Below are 10991 nucleotides of genomic sequence, written 5' to 3'. Positions count from 1 at the left end.
AATCTACACCTCCATTAGGCTGATAGATGTAATCTACACCTCCATTAGGCTGATAGATGTAATCTACACCTCCATTAGGCTGATAGATGTAATCTACACCTCCATTAGGCTGATAGATGTAATCTACACCTCCATTAGGCTGATAGATGTAATCTACACCTCCATTAGGCTGATAGATGTAATCTACACCTCCATTAGGCTGATAGATGTAATCTACACCTCCATTAGACTGATAGATGTAATCTACACCTCCATTAGGCTGATAGATGTAATCTACACCTCCATTAGGCTGATAGATGTAATCTACACCTCCATTAGGCTGATAGATGTAATCTGCACCTCCATTAGACTGATATATGTAATCTACACCTCCATTAGGCTGATAGATGTAATCTACACCTCCATTAGACTGATAGATGTAATCTACACCTCCATTAGGCTGATAGATGTAATCTACACCTCCATTAGACTGATAGATGTAATCTACACCTCCATTAGGCTGATAGATGTAATCTACACCTCCATTAGGCTGATAGATGTAATCTACACCTCCATTAGGCTGATAGATGTAATCTGCACCTCCATTAGACTGATATATGTAATCTACACCTCCATTAGGCTGATAGATGTAATCTACACCTCCATTAGGCTGATAGATGTAATCTACACCTCCATTAGGCTGATAGATGTAATCTACACCTCCATTAGGCTGATAGATGTAATCTACACCTCCATTAGGCTGATAGATGTAATCTACACCTCCATTAGGCTGATAGATGTAATCTACACCTCCATTAGGCTGATAGATGTAATCTACACCTCCATTAGGCTGATAGATGTAATCTACACCTCCATTAGGCTGATCGAAATCATCATTCTTTTGTTTAAGGATTTTAAATTTGAGCGTCATTATTTCTATATAGGATACACTTTCTCGTTCTGAACTTCTAACGCGAGTGAGACGGGTGTGGCTGCATGACAATGATCCCAAGAGCAGCTGCTCACGCCTCCCGGGTGGTGCAGTGGTTAAGGGTGCTGTACTGCAGCGCCAGCTGTGCCATCAGAGACTCTGGGTTCGCGCCCAGGCTCTGTCGTAACCGGCCGTGACCGGGAGGTCCATGGGGCGATGCACAATTGGCCTAGCGTCGTCCGAGTTAGGGAGGGCTTGGTCGGTAGGGATGTCCTTGTCTCATCGCGCACCAGCGAATCCTGTGGCGGGCCGGGCGCAGTGCACGCTAACCAAGGTTGCCAGGTGCACGGTGTTTCCTCCGACACATTGGTGCGGCTGGCTTCCGGGTTGGATGAGCGCTGTGTTAAGAAGCAGTGCGGCTTGGTTGGGTTGTGTATCCGAGGACGCATGACTTTCAACCTTCGTCTCTCCCGAGCCTGTATGGGAGTTGTAGCGATGAGACAAGATAGTAGCTACTACAACAATTGGATACCACGAAATTGGGGAGAAAAAGGGGTAAAAATAAATAAATAATTTAAAAAAAGAGCAGCTGCTCAACTCCAATGCATTTCCACCTCCGACACCACCTAAACATCAGCTATGCGGGTGTCGGCTATCTTCAGCTACCGCCTGATCTGATTAAATCTAGGCTTTCATTTCTACACCATCGTGTAAAAAAACATGTGGGGTCCAAATCTCATCACCGTGTACAGCATGGTTGAGCTCTTATTCTGATTACTGTATTTGTTTAGTTTTATCCATTCATTTTCAATAAGGTTGACTTGACCTAACGAACCAAAATAAACACATACGAATGTAATTTCTGCAGAGGTAATTCATGTCATTGAAAATACAACTTGAAATTAGCCTGTTTGACAAAAATGAATAAGGTTGTGTTTTAGAGTCCATTTACTGCTGTGATTGTGTTAGGTAACATATTGACACACACATTGACTTGATCTTTCACCCCTGCATGCCATGCCACCTGTTAGAGCGTTGGCCGGCGGCCTGGGAGCAGCTCAGGTCATTAGGGCCATTCAGAAGAGTCAATGGAGGTTCCCAGGGGAGACTGTGGAGACTGGCCATTCCTGCACTGCACACTCCACTGTCCGCAAGGCTGATCCTCTGCTATAGCGCGGAGCTGGCGGATGCATGGAGAACCAAACCACTCTTGCATTTTGGGGGCCCTAAACAGGCGAGCAAACATTTTTAGTGGCCCACCTTTTGACTGGGGAGATAAGAATGTACGTTTAAAGTTAATTTCCAATTCCACACATTTTGCCATGGGGTAGAGAAAAGTTTTTGTTGTTGTTGCAGTTTTAAAGCAAGTTTTCTGCAGTTCTACCCATTTTGCCATGGGGTGAAGAGAAATCTTAGCAGATTTAAAGCACATTTCCTACAATTCTACACATTTTGCCATGTTAATGATACCTGAGTGAGAGTGACTAACAAAATCAGTGGTGGCCCCTTGGAGGTCAGGGTCCCTGGGCACATGCCTTGCATGCCCAGTCCATATTTGGCCATGACTATTACAAGTTTAGATAACTGGCTAGACTAACTTACCAATCTAAAAATGGTTAGCTAATTGAGTGACTGTCAGTGGCCCTAAAACCACTGTTGTGGATCTGCTGTTGACCTGTGTGTGTGTGTGTGTGTGTGTGTGTGTGTGTGTGTGTGTGTGTGTGTGTGTGTGTGTGTGTGTGTGTGTGTGTGTGTGTGTGTGTGTGTGTGTGTGTTTCAAATTATATCCACAGTGTGTCTTTACAGCCAGTTTCACACATGTATACACTCGGGAAAATCACAAACAGTCAAAATGGGAAAAGCATTGCTTTATTGTCTATTCTCAACCATACTTTATCCATGAATATGAAAAATAAAAACAAGGTACCTTTGAAAAGAAGATTGATCAGTGTACTTTGATCAGTAGCAACTTTGAATCTTATGAAAGAACAGGAATTATATAACTAGAACATTAGGGGAAGAATATGACCAAATAACGAATTCCTTTTGAAGGTATTTCTTTGTTTTCCTCTTACCAGTAGGCTATTATTTGTTAAAGGCTAATGTGTATTAAGTCTAAAAGCAACTATCATTCATCTTCCATAATGCTTGGCTGTAAATTACAGCATTATCTCTGTAGACATGGATGAAGAGAAGAGAGTGGGGGTGGAAATAAAGAGAGAGAAGGATATAAAAAAAAAATAAGAAAATGAAAAATCCTTAGTCTGGGAAAGATTAGGCCCCTTCCAGTAGGGCCTGTCAGATTTATTTCCAACATCAAGGGCTTCTCTTCTCTCTCCAGCCCCATCCATCAGAGGCCTGTCTGGGGTTTATGTGTGGCCAGAGCCCTGGACTGGGGACGCTGGGTGAAGGGATGGAGGGTTGAGGGGGTGGAGGTTTGGAGAGTGGAGCTGTAGGCTCCATGAACGGTTGCCAGGGTACCTGGGCTAGAGGCATCCTCCATCGTCTGGTATCCCAGGGTGCAACAGGAGCACCGGCCCCCAGTAAGTCACCAATGGAGGTGAAAAGCGGTGTCACCAAGATAAAAAGGGACTTCCCCACCCTCTGATCTGTGAGAGAAATGAAAGAGAGAGAGAGAGATGGGGAGAGAGAGAGAGAGAGAGAGAGAGAGAAAGAGCGAGATGGGAAAGAGGGTGAGAGAGAGAGAGAGAGAGAGAGAGAGAGAGAGATGGGAACGAGAGAGATGGGGAAAGAGAGAAAGGGTGGAAGGAGGGAGAGAAAGAGAGCACTGTATTACATGTCAATACGTCTAATTTGAAATTATTATTATGGATTGGGTTTGTAAAAAGGATGTGCGTTCATTGTTTGGGGACAAGTCCCCTCCTCAAACAAACCCCTCCCTATCCCCCACCACTACCACCCCCCTCACCATGTGCCTCTGCCACCACACACCCCTGCCGTCTTGCTCTGTGTAACCTAGCAACTATTTAATTAAAATAGCATCAGCAAGGATAGGGCTTTTTTTTCTTCCAAGCCCAGGATTTCCTCCAATCTCAGGTCTTTTCATCACAACGTGAATCAAAACCGTGACACGTCTGCAACTGTATAATACCGTTCATTTTCCCTGCCTTCTTTGTTGCTTTGTTTTACCTTTGCCATTCTAACATGGCCACAGTTCGTCTTCTTCCACCATCTCTCTATGCTTATCTGATTGAATGCAGATGATGTCATACCCACACCAACAGCACATTAGTGGTGCAGGAGGCTTTAAAGGTGTGTGTAGGATTTGAGCCACAGAGAACTACAAACAAGGCCTTCACCTCTCTTTCCTTTACTTGCGTATATCAAGAGCAATGAGGCCCCTACCCATCCTCTTTTACCTCTCTCTCTTTCTCTCTCTCTCGCTGTGCCGTCTCACTTGACCCTAAAAAAATGCCATTCACCACCTTCTACAAATGTGCCAGGCTCGAGTAAGGCGGAGCAAAAATTAGAAATGTAAAGCAGGTTCTCACATCGCCGTGCATCGCCCGTGATGTCATTCAAACAGCATCCACCACTTCTATTCAGAGAAATAAAACAATGGGGCAAAATGTGGCTCAGGGCTGCCAGCGTGAACATCTCCATCTTTCCCTTCTTCTCTACAGAGCCCATAGAGCCTACAGATATAATGGAGATGCCTATGCATTCCATAGTGATGTAATAACAGCCCAGGCTTTCTCTCTGAAAGTACTGTATTGTAAGTGTGCTTTTGTAGGATTTCCACCATTTTCTTCGAAGTACTTGAGAGGAACCTACAGTGTGATTACTAGGGTGTAGGGAAAAGTCATGGTAAATGGCTCTAATGATGCTCCCTACAAATTGGTATATTATGGGGTTGACCTGCTCTCCAGGTTCACGCCTACCTTCTACCTTCTCCAGTCTAATCTTCCCTCTTACTGTGTTTCCCACTCTCACCTCCTCCCACACTCACCCTGCTTCCAATTTTACCTCAAAACCTATTCAGACATTTTGATTCAAACACAGACACTTCAGGCCAATGAAAACGGAGAGAGTTTAAGAATTGTAAGGGATAAAGCTACGTAATACTTTTATATCTAGTATGCTCTGTGAAAATCTTTTAAAAACCAAATTCAGAGGTTAAGTCCATGCAAGGACACGTCTATTTAGTGTGATATTTCCGAGAGCTGGTATCAATGGATGAACATCCTGTTAAAGTGAAGCATATTCAAAAAGCAGGGGAGACATGGCTCTGACTTGTGTATGACATATATACTGCTTGTCTCTGGTTGCTTGTATAATTGTACAGTAAGGACAATGAACACGCTTTGTAATTGTGTAGCAATTTTTGTTTACTCCTGATTACCGTTGTCATTCTCACTCTCTGATTCACACGCACACACACACAATTCTGCACACATACACACGTAATCACGTACACACACACAATCACGCACACACAAACACATAAGCGAGTGCAGACAAACACAATCACACACACACATCCATTAATTACACAATAAAATACTCATTACAGAGGTGTAGAAAATCTGTTCTGAGGTAACATTTGAGTTCTTTCCCTCAGAGCATCATAATACATGTAGGCTTTTAATTGATTTGAAAATATCAAAATAGCATCATAGATTATTATTGTTGACCTTTGTCATTAGAATTACACACCAACATACTATTGCTATTTTGACACACAATACAAATACACAATTCAATTGATTTAAAAAATAAATGGATTGTAATACGCAACATCAAGGCAAATGTCATGTGAAATGTTTTTGGTATTTGTCCTTTGTTGTGTCACAGTGGAAATAATTATAGTAGGTCATGATAATGTAACGTCACATATTATGATTTTATATATATTGAGGATGTGTGTCTTATTTTCCCCCAAATACTACAATACTTATTGAACATTGATGATGACCAAATGTTATGTGAATTGAGTGTTTTGAGCTTTGAAAGCAAATGCACAGTACTCACTGTATTTCATACATGTATAGACGCCTGTTTTTGCTATACGCCTGTTTGGTTAGTATCATTGTATCACCATGGCCACAATGCATGTCATCACCAGTTAAATATGTTAATCCTTCACCAGAGTTTATGTTCACAAAACCATTTGACATAACGACATGTGGTTTTGAAATGAAAGAGGGAAAAGCCCTTAACATTTTATAATGGCACTTTACATTGGAGGATGAGCAAGAACAACATTTAAGTTCCTCAAAATGGGTCCAGAACAGACACCTGTGATAGGTTATGCTATTTTGTATTTTATACTTGCTATTTTGCATTTTATACTTGCTATTTTGTATTTTATACTTGCTATTTTGTATTTTTGTTGTTGGGAATACAGGGGGTAATACTTAGGCCATTTAAGACTATGGGGAAATGTATTTGTGATACATCTGATGTTTGTCTGTATTGAATGGCGAATAAAACATTGACATAAAAATCTCTGTGGTCCAAGAAGGGAGAAGAGGGTGGATGTTTACAGTACCAGTCAAAGGTTTGGACACACTCACTCATTCCAGGGTTTGTCTTTATTTTGACTATTTTCTACATTGTAGAATAATAGTGAAGACATCAAAACTATAAAATAAGTCATTACATTTTTGTAAATGTTTTTTTTATTTTTATGTAAACTTTATTTAACTAGGCAAGTCAGTTAAGAACAAATTCTTATTTACGATGACGGCCTACACCGGCCAAACCCGGACGACGCTGGGCAAATTGTGCGCCACCCTATAGTACCACCAATCACAGCCGGTTGTGATACAGCCTGAATTCAAACCAGGGTGTTTGTAGTGATGCCTCAAACACTGAGATGCAGAGCCATAGACTGCTGCGCCACTCGGGAGACTTTTTTATTAGATTTTATTTAACTTTTATTTAACCAGGTAGGCTAGTTGAAAACAAGTTCTCATTTGCAAATGCGACCTGGCCAAGATAAAGCAAAGCAGTTCGACACATACAACAACACAGAGTTACACATGGAATAAACAAACATACAATCAATAATACAGGAGAAAAATCTATGTCGAACATGTGCAAATGAGGTAGGATAAGAGAGGTAAGGCAATAAATAGGCCATGGTGGCGAAGTAATTACAATATAGCAATTAAACACTGGAATGGTAGAATTTGCAGAAGATGAATGTGCAAGTAGAGATACTGGGGTGCAAAGGAGCAAGATAAATAAATAAATACAGTAAGGGGATGAGGTAGATTGGATGGGCTATTTACAGATGAGCTATGTACAGGTGCAGTGATCTGTGAACTGCTCTGACAGCTGGTGCTTAAAGCTAGTGAGGGAGGTAAGAGTCTCCAGCTTTAGTGATTTTTGCAGTTCGTTACAGTCATTGGCAGCAGAGAACTGGAAGGAGAGGCAGTCAAAGGAAGAATTGGCTTTGGGAGTGACCAGTGAGATATACCTGCTGGAGAGCGTGCTATGGGTGGGTGCTGCTATGGTGACCAGTGAGCTGAGATAAGGCGGGGCTTTACCTAGCAGAGACTTGTAGATGACCTGGAGCCAGTGGGTTTGGCGACGAGTATAAAGTGAGGGCCAGCCAACGAGAACGTACAGGTCACAGTGGTGGGTAGTATACAGGTATGGGGCTTTGGTGACAAAACGGATGGCACTGTGATAGACTGCATCCAATTTGTTGAGTCGAGTGTTGGAGGCTATTTTGTAAATGACATCACCGAAGTCGAGGATCGGTAGGATGGTCAGTTTTACGAAGGTATGTTTGGCAGCATGAGTGAAGGATGCTTTGTGCGAAATAGGAAGCATAATCTAGATTTAATTTTGGATTGGAGATGTTTAATGTGAGTCTGGAAGGAGAGTTTACAGTCTAACCAGACACCTAGTTATTTGTAGTTATTTGTAGGTATTTGTAGTCCACATATTCTAAGTCAGAACCTTCCAGAGTAGTGATGCTGGACGAGTGGGCAGGTGATCGATTGGTTGAAGAGTATGCATTTAGTTTTATTTGCATTTAAGAGCAGTTGGAGGCCACGGAAGGAGAGTTGTATGGCATTGAAGCTCATCTGGAGGTTAGTTAACACAGTGTCCAAAGAATGACCAGAGGTATACAGAATGGTGTCGTCTGCATAGAGGTGGATCAAAGAATCACCAGCAGCCAGAGCGACATCATTGATGTATACAGAGAAGAGAGTCGGCCCGAGAATTCAACCCTGTGGCACACCCATAGAGACTGTCCAGACAACAGGCCCTCCGATTTGACATACTGAACTCTATCAGAGAAGTAGTTAGTAAACCAGGTGACACCAGGTGAACAGGCGGTGATTGACAGAGTTGAAAGCCTTAGCCAGGTCGATGAATACGGCTGCACAGTAATGTCTCTTATCGATGGAAGTTATGATATCGTTTAGGACCTTGAGCGTGGCTGAGGGGCACCCATGACCAGCTCTGAAACCAGATTGCATAGCGGAGAAGGTACAGTGGGGATCGAAATGGTCGGAAATCTGTTTGTTAACTTGGCTTTCGAAGACCTTACAAAGGCAGGGTAGAATAGATATAGGTCTGTAGCAGTTTGGTTCTAGAGTGTCTCCCCCTTTGAAGAGGGGGATGACCGCGGCAGCTTTCCAATCTATGGGAATCTCAGACGATACGAAAGAGAGGTTGAACAGGCTAGTAATATTGCAACAATTTCAGCAGATAATTTTAGAAAGAGAGGGTCCAGATTTTCTAGCCCGGCTGATTTGTAGGGATCCAGATTTTGCAGCTCTTTCAGAACATCAGCTATCTGGATTTGGGTGAAGGAAAAGTGGAGGAGGTTTGGGCGTGTGGCTGTGGGGAGCGCAGGGCTGTTGACCGGGGTATGGGTAGCCAGGTGGAAAGCATGGCCAGCCGTAGAAATGTTTTATTGAAATTCTCAATTATAGTGGATTTATCGGTGGTGACAGTGTTTCCTAGCCTCAGTGCAGTGGGCAGCTGGGAGGAGGTGCTGTTATTCTCCATGGACTTTACAGTGTCCCAGAACTTTATTAAGTTTGTGCTACAGGATTCAAATTTCTGTTTGAAAACTGCCTGTGTATATTTGTTCCTAACTTCCCTGAAAAGTTGCATATCGCGGGGGCTGTTCGATGCTATTGCAAAACGCCACAGGATGTTTTTGTGCTGGTCAAGGGCAGTCAGGTCTGGAGAGAACCAAGGGCTATATCTGTTCCTGGTTCTAAATTTTTTCAATGGGGAATGCTTATTTAAGATGGTGAGGAAGGCACTTTTAAAGAATAACCAGGCATCCTCTACTGACGGGATGAGGTCAATGTCCTTCCAGGATACCAGGGCCAGGTCGATAAGAAAGGCCTGCTCGCTGAAGTGTTTTAGGGAGCGTTTGACAGTGATGAGTGGAGGTCATTTGATCGCAGACCCATTACGGATGCAAGCAATGTGGCAGTGATCGCTGAGATCTTGGTTGAAAACAGCAGAGGTGTATTTGGAGGGCAAGTTGGTCAGGATTATATCTATGAGGGTGCCCGTGTTTATGGATTTGGGGTTGTACCTGGTGGGTTCATTGATAATTTGTGTGAGATTGAGGGCATCAAGCTTAGATTGTAGGACGGCCGGGGTGTTAAGCATATCACAGTTTAGGTCACCTAGCAGCACAACCTCTGAAGATAGATGGGGGGCAATCAATTCACATATGGTGTCCAGGGCACAGCTGGGGGCAGAGGGTGGTCTATAGCAAGCGGTAATAGTGAGTGACTTGTTTCTGGAAAGATGGATTTTTAAAAGTAGAAGTTCAAATTGTTTGGGTACAGACCTGGATAGTAAAGACAGAACTCTGCAGGCTATCTCTGCAGTAGATTGCAGCACCGCCCCGTTTGGCAGTTCTATCTTGTCGGAAAATTTTATAGTTAGGGATGGAAATTTCAGGATTTTTGGTGGACTTCCTAAGCCAGGATTCAGACACGGCTAGGACATCCGGGTTGGCAGAGTGTGCTAAAGCAGTGACTAAAACAAACTTAGGGAGGATACTTCTGATGTTAACATGCATGAAAGCAAGGCTTTTACGGTTACAGAAGTCAACAAATGAGAGCACCTGGGGAGTAGGAATGGAGCTAGGCACTGCAGGGCCTGGATTAACCTCTACATCACCAGAGGAACAGAGGAGCAGTAGGATGAGGGTACGGCTAAAGGCTATCAGGACTGGTCGTTTAGTGCGTTCAGAGCCGAGAGTAAAAGGAGCAGGTTTTTGGGCATGAGAGAATAGAGTCAAGGCATAATGTACAGACAGAGGTATGGTAGGATATGAGTACATTGGAGGTAAACCTAGGCATTGAGTAATGATGAGAAATATAGCCTTGATGACAGCTTTGCAGACTTTAGGCATTCCCTCAACCAACTTCACCTGGAATACTTATCCAACATTCTTGAAGAATATATGCTGAGCATTTGTTGTCTGCTTTTCCTTCACTCTGCCGTCCAACTCATCCCAAACCACCTCAATTGGGTTGAGGTCAGGTGATTGTGTAGGCCAGGTCATCTGATGCAGCACTCCATCACTCTCCTTCTTGGTCAAATAGCCCTTACACAGCCTGGAGGTGCGTTGCGCCATTGTACTGTTGAAAATCAAATGATTAAGCGCAAACCAAGTGTAATTGCCATGCTGGTTAAGTGTGCCTTAAGTTCTAAATAAATCACATTCTGTGTCACCAGCAAAGAACCCCCACACCATCACACCTCCTCCATGCTTCACAGTGGGAACCACACATGCAGAGATCATCTGTTCACTTACTTTGCGTCTCACAAAGACACCGCAGTTGTAACCAAAAATCTCAAATTTTGACTCATCAGACCAAAGGACAGATTTCCACGTCTCATGTCCATTGCTCGTGTTTCTTGGCCCAAGCAAGTCCTTTCTTATTATTCGTGTCCTTTAATAGTGGTTTCTTTGCAGCAATTTGACTATGAAAGCCTGATTCACGCACTCTCCTCTGAAAAGTTGATGTTGAGTTGTGTCTGTTACTTGAACTCTGTGAAGCATTTATTTGGGCTGCAATTTCTGAGGCTAGTAACTCTAATGAACTTATCCTCTGTAGTA

At 43.1% G+C, this 10991-nt stretch overlaps 1 long non-coding RNA gene across 1 annotated transcript in view; it reads right to left on the bottom strand.

Moving 5' to 3' along the window:
- Positions 1–2757: 2757 nt before the first annotated feature.
- Positions 2758–10991, bottom strand: part of LOC112249645 — a 55716-nt gene continuing 47482 nt past the window's right edge. The window contains exon 2 of the long non-coding RNA XR_002953370.2: positions 2758–3519. This is a non-coding gene — a long non-coding RNA (uncharacterized LOC112249645). The remainder of the gene's footprint in view (positions 3520–10991) is intronic.

The sequence above is a fragment of the Oncorhynchus tshawytscha genome, linkage group LG04 (assembly GCF_018296145.1).
Source record: "Oncorhynchus tshawytscha isolate Ot180627B linkage group LG04, Otsh_v2.0, whole genome shotgun sequence".
Taxonomy (NCBI): domain Eukaryota; kingdom Metazoa; phylum Chordata; class Actinopteri; order Salmoniformes; family Salmonidae; genus Oncorhynchus; species Oncorhynchus tshawytscha.
The sequence above is the reverse complement of the archived record's forward strand: the minus strand, read 5'-3'. Positions and strand labels throughout refer to the sequence as shown.